Source organism: Giraffa tippelskirchi, chromosome 8 (genome assembly GCF_054371585.1).
Source record: "Giraffa tippelskirchi isolate mGirTip1 chromosome 8, T2T-mGirTip1v1.2.pri, whole genome shotgun sequence".
NCBI classification, from domain to species: domain Eukaryota; kingdom Metazoa; phylum Chordata; class Mammalia; order Artiodactyla; family Giraffidae; genus Giraffa; species Giraffa tippelskirchi.
Genome location: NC_137282.1, coordinates 18,142,235 through 18,158,367, shown reverse-complemented (window position 1 = coordinate 18,158,367; position 16,133 = coordinate 18,142,235). Strand labels below are relative to the sequence as shown.

Below are 16,133 nucleotides of genomic sequence, written 5' to 3'. Positions count from 1 at the left end.
TCTTATTCTTGACACTATCTATCCTTGACTTTCATGATACCATGGACTTTCACTCTCCCCCGCTGCTTTAACCTCACTCCTTTTCATCTTTTTTCCTTGGTTTGGTTCTTAAGTGATAGTATCCGTTGGCCCTCTGTTCTGTCTTCATTTCTCGTTATCCTACTCTTCCATGGATGATGTCCTTATGCCAGACTTCTCTCCTCAGCTTGATTCAAATATCTGAGTGTCCACACCACCTCCAGTTGGATGGGTCCCCTTAAACTTACCATGACCAGTAACTGATTTCATTATCCACACCCGCCTGAACCTGCTCCCCTGTATTCTGCATCCGAGCCCCCCTTTACCTGGATGCCCACTTCTTCCTCCTCCCTCCCTGTCTGTCTTGCAGTCCAACAGTTCATCCTCCCATGCGTCTCTCAAGTGTGTTGACTTCTCTCCATCTTCCCTGCTGCTCTCAGGAGGGCCACGGTCAAAAGCTTTCCGCACTTCTGTGCCAGCTTTTGAAACACCTTTCTATCTCTAGTGTTGCCACTCCATGGTCCTTGATCTTTAGGACAGCCGGGGTTACCTTTCAAAAATTGGAAATATGCTCTACCATTCTCCTGCTTAAAACCTTTGGCCATATCCTCTCACTAGGTAACCTCACCTGTGACACTGTCTCCTGCAGATTCTGCTTTTAATCATCCTGAACTTCATTCACTTCTCTAGTAGTGCACCGTCTCATTTATTCAGGAAGCATTTTTATTGAGTAGCTACCATGGCAGATGCTGTTATAGGTTCTGGCAACGTGCTCCAAGGAGAATGAGGGAAGGGGTCAGGATACACCTGAGGGAGGGCTCCCCTGAATGGCTGTAAGACCTCTGTTTTTGGGAAAACCTGGGCCAGAACCATGAAGTTCACTGCTTTCTGTGTTAGATGGCAGTGCTTGTCCATTCTGTGCCTAGCACAGTGCTTGGTGTGAAGAAGGCACGCGGCGAGTATTTCAGCTTGCATTTCTTCAGGACTTTGCAGGATGACTCCTTGGAAGGACTAGATATGAGAAGCACATTGTGAGGAGGAAGGGACATCTGATTTCTTCATCAAAAATTCAGTGTCTGAGGTTTGGCAGTGTGGTTTTGTGTTAGCTTTATACTTAAAATGAATACGGATAGGGCTGAATTTTCATGTAATACAGTAATTCCTTTTTGTAACATTGCAAGTCATGTTACATGCAATGTGGGATTTTCAGAGTTGGGAAATTCCTTTGGAGCCAGGACATAGAGTGTTGCTTCTGGATATACTAGTGACTTAACGACTTAAAAAGAGTTGCATATATAGTAGCCACATCCCTTGCTTCGTCTTGGGTTTGTTTTGCATCATCCTGGCCAGATAAACTAAACAAAATGATAAAGAGTAGAAAAGGCCCTCCATTAGTGAAGTCAGTGTTTGTGTAAATGTTAATCCTTAGGAAATAGTGTTCTTCAGTCCTACAGATCCATTCTTTGACCCTCATTCTACTGTCTTGATGTCTTTTCATAATATGTTTTTCTTTTTGTGGGAGAAGCTTGTGCTTCAGAAGGACAGATACATGATAACATCTTTTTGCCTAATCTCAGAATACAGTAAAACCTTTTGATGGTGTTGTGATCTCTGAAAAGTTGGTTAAAATGTTCAGGTGATTTATTTTCATACAGAAGCAGAGCAGAATAGATCACATTGATTGGGTACTTAAGCGTTTACAGAATGTTTGCAATCGCTGGATGCGTTCTGTTTTCTTTCTCACTGTCTCCACTTCCCAGGGACTTTTCCTACCCAGTACCAGAGAACTGATATCAATCAGTGATTGAAATCAACATGGGGACTCCTCAGAAAACCTGTTTTTCATAAACTTGTAGAGAGTTGCTGCTGCTGCTAAGTCGCTTCAGTCGTGTCCGACTCTGTGTGACCCCATAGCTGGCAGCCCACCAGGTTCCCCTGTCCCTGGGATTTTCCAGACAAGAACACTGGAGTGGGTTGCCATTTCCTTCTCCAGTGCATGAAAGTGAAAAGTGAAAGTGAAGTCGCTGAGTCGTGTCCGACTCTTAGCGACCCCATGGACTGTAGCCTACCAGGCTCCTCTGTCTATGGGATTTTCCAGGCAAGAACACTGGAGTGAGGTGCCATTGCCTTCTCCGTTAGAGAGCTGCAAAGGACCATAAATACAATGGCTCCTCATTTTTCCATTGTTACTATAATGTACAAAGTAATAAGACGTGATTTTTGTATGTCAAAATACGGAAATACATGCAGCAAAAAAATGGAATTTCCCCCTCAATGTCCCGCTCTATCCTGTACCAAAAATGTAATCACAGTTAATGATATAATATGCATCTTTCTTTGCACTTAGATGCAGATAAAAAATGTCGTCTTACATGCAGTACATATGATTTCGTCCCTCTTTATTTTAACTTGACAATAAATCTTAGATCTTGTGTATCAGAATGTATAGCCTTACCTCATTCTTTTTAATAGTGATATAGTATCTGTTTTATGGATGTACACTAATGTGTTTTACTACTTCCTGCTGACATTCAAGTTATTTTTCAGTATTTTTTCTATTACTAATGCTATTTCAGGAACCATCTTTTATGTATACATCTTTGGACAGGAGTGTGCTGGTATTTCTAACAGTAGTAGAGTTTCATTTAATGCATTTAACTCATTAGAACTCAACCATAATATGCTCTTATGTAATTAAAGATGTAAAATCTTATTTTGCCTACATGTTCTTTATGATATATGTACTTCAGTAAATAAGTTTATATTTATGTATATTATGCATATTCAAATTAGTAGGTTACATACACTTGGACAACTTAAAGGGTATTTAAAGATTAAAAAGTTTTTTTTACCATATGTCATTTTAAAATTTACTCTAACTCTGGAACACGAGTGTAATGTAAAGATTCCTAGAATTCGATTTTCTGGATGAAAATCTGGATGCGCATTTAATTTTTTGATGATACTGAATTTTCCTCTAAAAAAGACTCATTAATATGCAGTTCCATCTAGTGTTCATTTCTTCACCTCCTTTCTAACATCAGATGTTAACTTTCTTTGCAGTCTTTGGCTGGGAAAAAGGCATTTCACCACTTTAATTTGTATTTTCATTAATGAAGTTGAACATTTTCATATGTTCACTGGTTTTCCACTTTTAAACAACTTGGTTAGTAGTCCTCTCTTATCCAAGGTTTTGCTTCTGTGGTTTGTTACTCACAGTCAGCTGTAGACCCAACATATTAAATGGAAAATTCCTGAAATAAACAACTCATGAGTTTTAAATCTCATGCTGTTTTGAGTAGCGTGATGAAGTCTTGTGCCATCGCACTCTGTCCCACTCAGAGTGTAAATCATCCCTTTATCCAATGTATCCATCTTGGGCATGCACCCACCAGTTAGAATGGGAAGAAGCATATATAGACTGTGGGTTTCAGGCGTCCACTGGAGTCTTAGAATATATCCTTCACAAATAAGACGATGGCTCAGACAGTAAAGAATCGGCCTGCAATGCAGGAGACTTGGGTTTGATCCTTGGTTCAGGAAGATCCCCTGGAGGAGGAAATGGCAACCCACTCCAGTATTCTTGCCTGGGAAATCCGATGGACAGAGGAGCCTGAGGGCTACAGTTCATGGAGTCACAAAGAGTCGGACATGACTGAGTGACTAACACTTTCACTATATTTATAGTCTTTGTTTTTCTATTAAGTTATTGATTTCTAGGCTCTCTTTATATATTACAAACATTGTTTAATGTATGTACTTTCTGAAGTGTTTTGGAAATATTTCCCCTAGTTTTTTGCTTGTCTTTTAAGAATAGGTCAAGGTGTGATGTTTGCCTAGGAAATCCAGAATTATCAATTGAAAAGAAAAAAAACCTAGAATAATAAACATCAGTAAGTTGGCCAAACAGGATAAGCACAAAATCACAAGGCTTTTTTTTTTTTTTTAACCTACCAGCATAGGAAAGCAGTATTAATTAACTAGAAATTTTAAGAGATACATTTTTGGCAGCAGTAAAACAAACTTGAAAGAACAACATGAAGAATATTGTAAAGAACATAAAAGACCTGAATAAATGGAGACAGAAACTATATTCCTGGATGTATATTGTAATGTTGCCAGTTTCCTCCAGATTGATATATAAATTAAATTCCAAAAAAAATTTCAAAGTAATTTTAAAAGCATTTGACAAACCAGTTCTAAAGTTCAATTGGACTTAAAGATGTAAAGACAGCCAAGAAAATTTTGAAAAAGAAGAACTATGAATGGGGACTTTCCTCACCAGATAGCGAAATCCATTTCAAAATGTTTTTAAAAAATTTTTTATATAGTGCAGCATTTGAAACAGACAAATCACTAATTGAGGACAGTGCAGTCCAGAAAGGTGAAATGAGCAGCTGAAGGTGGTCAATAGAGCTCGATAAGGTCATTTTTCATGAAGTAGAAAAATCTTTCTCAGTTTTTGAACGGATGGCGTGCCATTCTAACTTTGAGCAAAACTCCATTTGGGGATTTCTGGTTTCGTCATCTGAAAAAGAGTATTTTAGGAAAAGTATGCATTCAGAGAATCAACTTGCAGAACATTCACAAAGCTTGAATAGAGTTTAGAAAAGATGCTTGCACGCGTCAGCCACGCTCACGTGCGTTTTGTGTTGTGGTGTGTTTCCTGGTGGAGGTGACTCAGTAGTTCAGAGGTGCAGGGCTGGAAGGTGAGTTCTGGGGTGTGTCTAGGAACAGGAAGTAGGAATAGTTTAGAAATTTGAAATCAATTGACAGGTTGGTTAGTATTTTCTTGATATTGCGAGTTAAAAGTTTCAAATATTGATCTGTTGGAAGTCATGACAATGACCAATTTTAATTTATTTCCCGTTGATTTCCTCCTTATGCTTTCAATGTGTGCTGTGCTGTAAAAATAAAAGGTGCATGGATGGGAAAGGGGTGTGGAGAATTTGTAGTGACTTGTATGAAAATTTGGCACAGTTCCCCCCCCCCCCTTTTTTTTTGACTGTGGCTGGTCAGCTGCAGAATGTTCTGTTTAAGGAACTGATAGCATCTTGGGTGGAGCTAGGAGCAGAATCATGTCTAATCACATACTCACCAACTTCCTGGCACTAAGAAAATTATCACCAGGCAGCAGCTACCGGGCTCATGTAACTTTAGTTCTGGACAGGCACATCTGAACTAAATCATTTTTGAAGTAAAATTTTTTTGAACAAATATAGGCATTACTTGGCTCTCTCTTTCTGGTGAGGTTTTCTTGCATCTTCTACAGGGTTTTTGTCATTGATGTGTGCACATATGTCTTTCCCATTAAAGATGCGTTAAAGTACAAATGTCATATCTGAGTACTATATTCTTAAATTTGAAAGTACAGTATCACATAGATGATTCTTTAGAAGATTTCTATGTAAATCTATGTACTTCCTGTTGCAGTGCCCTCAGGTCGCTTGTGGGCTAGGTGGAATGTATTAAACGGAGGTTGAAAATGTTAGTTGCTCACTCGCATCCGACTCTTTGCGATCCCATGGACTGTAGCCCCCCAGACTCCATGGAATTCTAGAGTCAAGAATACTGGAGCGGGTTGCCATGCCCTCCTCCAGGGGATCTTCCTGACCCAGAGATCAAACCCACGTCTCATGCATTATAGGCAGATTCTTTACTGTCTGAGCCAAACAGAGGTTAGAAAAGGTTAATTGCTATAACAGATAAAAATAATTGCTGGGCCGGGTATTGAGGAAAGCTTGTTAGAAACCGTAGGTTTGGGCAGGGATGTGTTGGATTATCTACTGTTATTTTATACACAAACCTGGGCTTTGTTTAGGCATGAGAGAGTCCCATGGCACTTCCTTTTGTAGGAACTTAATGTGCAAGAGAAACCCAGATGAGTCTTTCTGAGCAAATTTAGACATACGAGGGTAGGTTTTGAAATCCTTCTACTTGGGCTCATTACCATTCTGTTCTCTTGTGTAGCCTAACACACAAGAAGTTGCAGAACAAATATGTAAAAAAATTAAAAAATAAAAAAGCCCCTTCTTAAAATGGAAAGATCACATTCTTCATGGTATTGAATGGATGTGTGTTCATTTTCAGTTAGTGTTTGTCCACTCTTTATGCTAGAGGAACTCATTAAACAGGAATCTTACTGTCTGCATTAAGTGCCTTTCCAATTTAGTTTGTTTTGAAGAGGTCATGTGTCCATTGATCCCCACTATCTAAAGTCAGGTTGAGGGGGACTTCCCTCATGGTCCAGTGGTTAAGATATTCTCTTCCAATGCTAGGGGGCTTGGGTTCGATCCCTGGTTGGGGAGCCTTAGCTCCCTTATGCCTCCTGGCCAAAAAACCAAACCATAAAACAGAAGTAATATTGTAACAAATTCAATGAAGACTTTAAAAAATGGTCCATATTAAAAAAAAAACAACAACAACAATGAAAAGTAGGGTTGAGAAGCAGGACCTTGCCCAAAGACCTTGGAGCGGCTGAAACAGGTATATATTACAAAGCCCACGCCCCCCCTCCTTCATGGCTCTGTTCATAGCACAGCTGTTCAACCTCACTTCCGGCCCCTTTGCTCTTGAACAGCATTGCCATGAGTTTAGCTATCTGGTGTCCCTACCTAGCCCTCCAACTTTCTGCCCACCAGTGTCTAACCAGGGCTTTTAAAATTCTTACCCGGACTAGAGATCCAGACGCTCAGACATCTGTACGATGTGTCCCTTATCTCTTTGTTCCGTGTTTCCGTCACCTTGCGGGTATTTATAGGTCACCAGTTCTGCTTTTGTTGGAAACCCTGGTGGCAGGGCTTGGCACCGTTTTCCTCTTTGTGTGCGTGGGGTCTGATTGCCCAGCTGCCTCGGAGGGAGAGTGAGGAAGGGTCTAGAAAGGGAAGCCTGAAGTCTGGGTTAAACTCTGACTCTCCTTGTTCTCCAGGGTGGGTGGAGCTCCAAGGGCCCAGGGAAAATCTATTGCTGGGGAAACAGCCACTTCCCTTCCATTTCTTTTTAATGGTCATTCCCTCTTTTTCTTCTCTTTTTAGTTCTTCATCTCTGCTTCTATCTCAGACCCACTAGTGCTGATCGGGTCCCAAGAATCTGCAGAGTCGATCGGGTGGGGGGCGGGGTGGGAACTTGCTGAAAGAATAAGATTTAACTTTTCCGAAAGCAGACTTCAGGGATCAGTTGGAAAGAAACTTTTTGGGCTGGTGGAGAGTTTTACTGTGGGTCTGCGTTCAGAAACCTTAGATGACCTTTCGACTTCTTCAGAGTGCCTTGAGATTTGGAATCCGGCCAGTGTAGGTTTTGAATCCTGTTCTCCTCTGCTGGCATTGTCACTTAATAGCTGTGTTGCTTTGGGCAAGTTACTTGATTTCTCGGAGGCTCTGTCTTCCTGTGTAAATTGGCAATCACAAAGTCTACCACATAGGGGGCTGCCTATGGGCTTCCCTGGTGGCTCAGATGGTAAAGAGTCTGCCTGCAATGAGGGAGACATGGGTTTGATCCCTGGGTCGGGAAGATCCCCTAGAGAAGGGAATGACAACTCACTCCAGTATTCTTGCCTGGAGGATTCCATGGACAGAGGAGCCTGGTGGGTTACAGTACATGGAGTCACAAAGAATCTGACACGACTGAGCAACTAACACAAGGTTGCATACGGATTGTAGCAAAAGTAATTGAGAGGATGCCTCCTTAGGTTGTAAATATCTGTTCAACAAGTACAAAGCTATTATTATTATTACTACTATTATTATCTATTTGGAAGGGAGTTATCATGGAGAAGTAGATGAGGAGAGATTATGGAGAAATCGGCCAATAAGCCCAGTTTTTGTGACGTAGAACATTTAATTGTAAATCACTTGCTGCAGGGGACTTGCCTGACGGTCCAGTGGCTAAGACTCCATGCTCCCAATGTAGGGGGCCTGAGTTTGATCCCTGGTTAGGGTGGATTCCACATATCACAACCAAAGACCTGGCGCAGCCAAAGAAATAAATACTAAATGCATTTTTTGAAGAAAATAAAATCACTTTAGGTACAGTTATGTTGGCTTCATAACTAGGTTCATAATCTGTTTTGCCTGCTAGCTAGGTGACCTTTAACCTTTCTTAAACGGTAGTTTCTTCATCTGTTTTTAAGAAAATGATAATATCTACTTCATGGAACTGTAAAGTAACCTTGTATGTAAAACATGTGGCAGAGTGTCTGACTCAAAGCTTGACCTAAAGGATCTTATTTTTAATTCTTACTAAACTTTAAGGTAAAAGAGCAATAAATTCTACAGTTACAATTATATCAGCATACTCTCTGTTCCTGGAAAGATGGCTGACTCCAAAACTTTTGACACTCCTGCTTTATTTTCCTGGAGAAAATATACGTAGTGAACAATAGCATGAGCCCATTATTAAGGAACACTACTCCATAAAACCTATTTTAAATTGTTTGGCTATATCATATGGCATGTGTAATCTCAGTTTCCTGACCAAGGATCGAACCCACATCCTCTGCATTGGAAGCATCGAGTCTCAACCACTGGACCACCAGGGAAGGCCCTACACTGCTCCATTATTACTTGGGTAGAAATTTATCTTCCTTCAAAAGTTAAGCCTAGCTCTTCAGTGTATTGCAGTGGATATAGGCATGAATACTATTCTCAGCATTTTCTGCTCCTGTGATGTAAAGACATATATGTAGAATAATGTTTTTTTTTTTACCACCAACATCTAGCCTAGTGATGAACATGTGGTAGTAGCTCAGTACATGTCTCTTTAACTTGGTTTGATTTTGTGATTTTTAAATGTTTTTCTTCTTAAATATGTTTTTTGTTTCATGGAGAATTACGGTATTTGCACTTGTAGTGGTTATTTTGGTGTTTTGTTTCGCACTGAACCAGGAGGCTTATTACCCTGGATATTGGCATGTTACTGAACATGACTTGTCTTTCTCAGTTTTGTTGGAACAGCTCGTTTCCTTAACCAAGGAATTTTGGTGAGATTTCATGTATTTGTCAAACACTAGCTTCCAGACACTGTTCTAAACATCTTACGAACCTTAACTTACCGAGCTCTCATAACAATCCTATGAGGAGTTAAAACCATGATCCCCATTTCATACTTGAAGAAAGGACAGAGAGGGCAGGTAACTTAGCAGAGCTCACACAGCTCTGTGATCAGGCTGGCAGTGAACTTGGACCACTGCTCTGCGTTTGGTGCTGGGCATGCTGCATGCCCAAAGGCTAGTCTCTCTGTGTCTTTCATGAAAAGTTGCTTCTAATCCCTTGGCTTTGTGCATCATGGAACTGAACAGAAATAGAAAAGATGCTGACAACAGAAGAATTGTGATATGTTGCAATGCTGGTGATGTGATGTAAGATGTGATGCTGATGACATGCTGGGTTAGCAATGTTCACATTCCACCGGGGGACCCAGTCGCCAATCTGCATATAAGCTTTGTTGTGTTCAGACTCTTTGGTGATTATTATTCCTCAGAGGGCAGTCATCCTTTTAATCTTGTGGTAGAAAATTAAGAGCGAGTCTCACTGAAGTATGGTTTGTTTTTAAGTTTTCTTTTAAATATTAGTTTCAAGAAGTTAATTAAGTACCCAGCCTATGAGTCCAGAGTCTTGGATTTCCTCCGTGCCTTCACTGTTTAGAGGGCAGGTTTTCTTAGGAGAGTTAGATTACAAATAAGTGAGTTTATGCCTTATCGGTAAATCATGAACATTTGGGGTCCTGAATAGGTGGCTGGCTTGCATAATATGACCTGAGTAAAGTTAGGCAAACATAACTATCTCAGATCTTAAAGGCCTTTTGAACAGAGCCTTAAGGTAACGTGTTTGTCAGCATTTCAAGTAAAGCTGAAGAGGCATGGATACTTTCTCATTTTGCTTGCACTGATTTTTTTTTTTTTTTTAACTTATTATGTCTTAGGGTTGCCCCTGGTGTTATAAGTTACGGGGAAGTCTGGTCTGCTTGAAAGCAGTGATTGTTGATTTGAGGGGTCATTGATCCCTTTGAGAATCTGGTGAAACCTGTGGATATTCTCCCTAGAAAACACACACACGGTTTTGTTCATAATCTCCTAAGGGCCACAGACCTAGACTTTAGAGTTGATGGAAATCCATCATGGGAGCCAGTTACCCTCCCCTTCTATGTGCCATCTTCTGCCTGTCTGGCTCTAAGAATGTCAGCTAACTGATTGGTCTGTCACACTTACATTCTTGCTTGTATCCCAGGACTATTTGCTTTTTAAAGGCTTCCTGACTCTGGGGAAGTGTTATTTCAGAAAGGAAGAAAAGACATTCCTTTAAACTCCACCAGATATTACTCCTATAGGACAGGGGTCCCCAACCTCCAGGATCTAATGCCTGGTGATCTGAGATGGAGCTGATATAATAATAATAATAGAAGTAAAGTGCACAACAGATGTAATGCATTGAATCATCCCAGAACCATCGCCTCACCCTGATTCATGGAAAAATTGTCTTCCAGGAAAGTGGTCCCTGGTGCCATAAAGTTTGGGGACCGTTGCTGTAGGAGATAGCTGTCAGTGGGCCCTTTCCTAGCCACCGTTTAGTCAGGCAGGATGAGGCGGAAAGGGGTCCAGTGAGCGAGCCTGGAAACTCCCCGTCCCTGGCCTGCCTTTTCTCCCTTCCTGCCCCACTGGATTCCGTGGGTTCACTCACCTTTATGTACCTTGGCACATGCTGTTCTCCATCTGGAATGCCCTTCCATTCTTCCTGCTCCCCAGGAATGCGTGCTCATCTTTCAATACCCAGCTCAAATGGAAGCCTGGCTGAACTCCCAGGCAGCCTCTCTCGCTCTTTCCTGTGTTGCCCCAGCAATGTTTAAAGGCCTGGGTTACAGCGCACATACTGTGTTGTAATTATTTCTTTAATGTTTGGCAGCCTCCACCACCTGTAAACCAAGCACATGTCTTAATTATCTTGCTCACTCAGAACGGTGTCGGATGCTTGGTAGGTTTGCTATCCAACGTTTAGACAGGTAGACTGTGGGGTCAGGAAGGCGGAGTGCAGATTCTGCTTCACGACCTTGTGAGGAAATGACCTCTCTCTGCCTCTGTTTCCTAATCTGTAGGCTCCTGGGGGCAGGTGGATGCCTGTTGTGTCTGGCCCATGGTAAACTAGTCAGCAAGTGCTAACCATCATGATTAATCATAATATTAAGCAGTTATATCATTGAGTGAAAAGCTCTTAAGTAATCCTGCTGTAATTGGAGATAACATTATTTAAAGAAGTTTAGTCAATGCTGTACTGTACAACCATTCTAGTATTTATAGGGCACCCCAAGAGGCGCTTGGTAGGACACCCTACTTTCAGCCTACTATCCATCTCCGTATTAGTATTAACTGTGATCTATGTGAGGGCTTTAAAACAGTTAGAAGTAGGTACGTACTGTGGGAGACTTACGAGAACGAACTTACGGTTACCCGGGAGAAGGGGCAGGGGAGATAGATAGGGAGTTTGGAACTGACATGTGCCCATTACCACATTTAAAAATAGACCTTAAATAACCAGGTCCTACTGTGTAGCACAGGGAACTCGGTTCAGTATTCTCTAATAACCGAAATGGGAAAAGAATTTGAAAAAGAATGGATATTTCTGTGGATATAACTGAAATCACTTTACTGTACACCTGTAGCTAACATACTGCTGTGAATTAACCATACTCCAATATAAAATAAATAAAAAACTAAAAAAATAGGTACTGTGGGAATATAAGATTCTTTTTTTCCCTAAAGAAAATGCACACTGTTTTAAGGTACAGTTTAAATGTGTTCACAACCTTGTGTTTTTCACATCACTTTCAGAGCATCGCTAGCAAGCTTTGGGAAATGGGACGGGTCACCACCACGCGTGGCCCCACCAGTAACATTCGGCCCTTTGGGAATCCCTAAGAAACACTTAATCACAAAAGCATTTGCTTCTGGTTCTAAGACAAGTCAAAGGTGGTGAGAAGAAAACATCTTCGAAGTTTTTCCTGTGTGTGTTTTGTTTGTAGGCAAGCTAGAGACATCCTGCTAAAGTCATAAATGTCATAATCCTGTTTTAGAACTGGAAGGAGCATCACTGGTGCAGCCTTTTCTCCTTTTTTCAAATAAGGAAACCAAGGTCCAAAGAGTGGCTTGATTTGCCATGTAACATTATGTCTGGAGGTGGGATGGTTCTGTGCCACCCGTCCTCACGTGAGTCACATGGATGGCCATGTGGCTGGCTCAGGGTGAGAGGGTGCTGGAGAGCCCATGGTCTCCGCGCAGGATGAGAGCGTCTGCCTTACAGCACGCAGCTTGCTTCTAGAAAGCCTTCCTGGACTCCCCGGGCAGCATCTCCTTTATGCTGTCAAAACTAAATTATATCTAAATTAAAAGCAGTGAAATCCAGACCTCCTGGAAGGGTATTTATTTTTCCCTTTTAAAAAAGTAAAACAGTTAAGCTAATGACAGTGTTGGAAGCTTTGACTACATCATTCAGTGACCAATATCTATGTCACCCAATATTTGTAGGGAAATATAAAAAAGTCTGTAATCTTATTTTTCAGTCAAAGTTTAATCAGTTATAGTAGGTCTCAATACATCCGTATCAAGGTTTTTTTTTTGTGGGGGAGAGGCAGTCCTTAGGTCACCCAGCAAGATCCCTTTTGTCAATTTCTTTTATTTATTTTAATTGGAGGATAATTGCTTTACAGTGCTGCGTTGGTTTCTGCCATACAACATGGTGAATCAGTCACATACACACATATACACGTACATACACCCTCCCTCTTGAGCCTTCTTCCCCCCTTTCATCAGGTTCTTGCGTCTCTTTTTCATGTTTTGGCTTCTTGGTGTCTACACAGTTTATAAGCTCAGCAGCCCAATAAATGGTACTATTATCTCCAGATTTCTATGCTTTTAAAAAAATGGTATACACTTGCTATTGTCTCCTTTTTCAAAGTGTGGGTCAATTTGTGAATTTTAAACTACTTTTCACATGAAAGAAGGGAAGGAAAAAGTACTCTAGAAGTAATTAAATGCTAGTGATTTATAAGTTAAATTCCTGAGCCCTAGTAACTTGATTCACAGAACATTCCTTTTGTTGTAACTGTATGGTTATATAATCTACACTTGGCAAATTTGGAAGTGTGAAATCTCACAATTCCCTTTGTCACTCTTGGCAGCACAGGAGAGTGCTGTACTTCTTGTTCTAAACTTGTAGTATTTCTCTAAGAAACAACAAGTTGCATGTCATGATTCTCTGCTTCAGGTGGAATCAGGATATTTGAGAGGTGAACGCAGAGAAGAGACTTCATTATGCATATCCCTGAAATGTACTCTTTGGACACGTTTTTCAGAATCTAATAAAGAGCCAATCTTCTAGTGAGTTGTTGAATAACTTGGATCCGTTCCTCCACTGTATGTTACAAAGTAAATAGCATATCAAAGAACAGAAATACAATAACAACAGCATTTTAAAAATTGGTGGTATTGAAGTATTATATGGAGAAACCAGTGTTTTGAGTTCCTGGTAGCTATCTCAGTTACTAATTAGAAAAAGTGGCATAATCATGCAATAATCCTTTTATGTGTTTGAAAATTTATGGGTAGCTTTGAGAGACATGTACTAACGCTCTTTATTTTTTATGGGATACTGGGCTTTTTATTTTTTAATTGGAGGATAATCGCTTTACAATGTTCTGTTGGTTTCTACTGTAGGACAATGCAAAGCAGCGATAAGATATATATATCCCTTCCCTCTTGAGTAACACCTTATTTAGTAATTTCTCCTAAAGGGCAAAATTACAGCTTCTTGCTTCCTCTTCATTTACTTTTCTTGAGCTATGGATGAACATGCTGTGCATTTTTTTTAAAACCCATCTCTTATAATTCACTTTTTCCAGTAAGATGTATTAAGTGTCTCCCATGTGCTTGGCAATGTGCAAGCTGCTGAAACTTAGAAACTAGGCGATTTTCTTAGTGAAGGTGATGAGAAGTGAAGCAGGTGACAATATAGGAGGATAAGTAATTACTTGTGGGTATGATTTACTATATAAGTAAAAGTGGTTTTAAAATGGAAAAGGCCTACTCCATTCACTCTCTTCTCTTGCGTTGAATTAGAGTGCTTATCAGCATATGAATGACTGATCATACAGTTCTGTTGTCAAGAAGACACTTTTAAAGGCTTCCTTGGTGGCTCAGTGGTAAAGAATCCACCTGCCAACGCAGGAGACGTGGGTTCAATCCCTGGTCCTGGAAGGTCCCACATGCCACAGGGCAGCTAAGCTGTGCCCCACAGCTATTGAGCCTGCGCTCTAGAGCCCGGGAGCCACAACAGGAGAAGCCACTGCAATTAGATGCTCGCGCGCTGCAACTACAGAAAAGCTTGCGAAGCAACGAAGACCCAGTACAGCCAAAAATAATAAAAAAGGAAAAGACTTAAAATTTTTTGGTTTAACCTCTCAATGATCACTTTTCTTTAGCACCAGTCTTTAGTTTGACACATTATCTGATGGTTGTTTAAAGTGACTCTTTGGTCGAAAATTACGATTTTCCGTCCCTTTGATGAGATGTCTGGAGTCTTTGGTTAGATGGGAAATTGCAGACAAGTCAGCAACCCTGCATCTCATGTGCATTATTTATTTTTTTACTCTTAAGCAAGACATCTTCCACCAGGACCTCGGATCTGGCAGTGACAAGTACTAACCGCAGAGGTGCTCGTGACTTCTTTTGATGTTCCTTGATGACGTTGGTGCCAAGGGCTACTTAAATCCTCCTTGGAGTGATTTTTATCCCTTGAGGACTATTGCCTTAACTTAATGTTGCTTACCTGTTTTGCCTTCCTGTCAACCAAGCCACTTCCTTTGTTCCTTTGGCTGCAGTGACTATCTCCATGAAGGTAGTTATTTTAAAAGCAGATGACAATATTAAAATCAGATAGACTTCATTAAATATAGCATGAGAGTATGGTATGCCTATTAGTCATATGGCTAATAGTTTAAGATCAGGGTAGTAGCTATTGTAATAAAACCAAGTACAGCTTCTTGGCTTATTGGTAACTTTGGTAGTTTCAATTATTGTTACTATTTGCAGCTTTATTCTTGATAGAACAAGGCAAGGAATAAATAAATGGGAAAATATCCTTACACAATTGCTTTCTATCTGGCTATGTTGCAATGCAGGAAAACAACAAAAGCAAAACTCTTGAGCTTGGACATTCCATTGACTCAAGAAAAATCACCCAAGCTCTGAAGACAGCTTTTATTTGGAGAGCTAGATTTTCTGAGTTTTCCCGTGTGGAGTGTTCAATAGAAATCCAATGCAAGCTTCTGCTCCTCTAAAATGATGATGACTTTTGCCTAAGAATAGACCCTTCTTTCAGTATAGAAACCAGATAAGCTGTCCCACAGTGATCCAAACAGCTAGCAGCCTCACCCCCACCCCACCCCCAAACTTGAATAACAACACAGCAATATAATTTTACCGTTTAAGACTTGGCTGACCCAAACATGAACTTTCAAAGAAAACAAGAGTCATTACTAAAAGAGATTCCATTTCTTTCCGGGGCCTAATTTAAGATGACTTTCCAGAACTTTGAAAAACTTATTCTTCCAATGGCCACTTAATTGTGAAACAAAATAAACACCCACAAGAGAGGCAAAAGAGAGAGGTCTCTTATGTTTGGATTTTAAAATATCTTTTTTTGGGGGGTGAGTTTTTTCTTTCTAGGGTTGTCATCCGTTGTTCGGAATGATTTATCAGGTTCCATCCGAAGATTATACTCTTCTGTGAATTTTAAGGGTGATGATTTATGAGTAACTCTTAGTAAGACTTCATTTCTCAAAATTCTGCCCTGTTAAGCTTCTCATAATACCTCTCTAATCTGCGTGCCCTGGGTTATTCAGAACCAGTGAGTGATGGTGTCAGGAGTCTTAAGCCTAGTGGGCCTGGCTTCTACGTCCTTGCTTGTTTTCGTGAACCTTGCTTGTTTTTATTAGGTATGCCTTTCTGAACATTTGGAAACTTGCTAGAGAACTGAAGAATTTCTTGGACAGGGGAGCCTGGTGGGCTACAGTCTGTGGGGTCACAAAGAGTCGGACTTGACTACACGGTTAACACTTTCACTTTGCTTTCA

The 16,133-nt window shown here is 40.6% G+C and overlaps 1 protein-coding gene and 1 long non-coding RNA gene across 7 annotated transcripts in view; one reads left to right on the top strand and one right to left on the bottom strand.

Annotated features, from left to right (window-relative positions):
• RBPMS (RNA binding protein, mRNA processing factor) overlaps nucleotides 1–16,133 on the top strand; it is a 198,189-nt gene that overhangs the window by 26,320 nt on the left and 155,736 nt on the right. The gene's annotated exons all lie outside the window — the stretch shown is intronic.
• On the bottom strand, nucleotides 553–3,906 carry LOC145518704 (uncharacterized). The gene is made up of 2 exons (XR_014063159.1): nucleotides 3,592–3,906; nucleotides 553–1,953 (listed from the first exon to the last, which is right to left on the bottom strand). It is a non-coding gene; the product is annotated as an uncharacterized LOC145518704 (long non-coding RNA).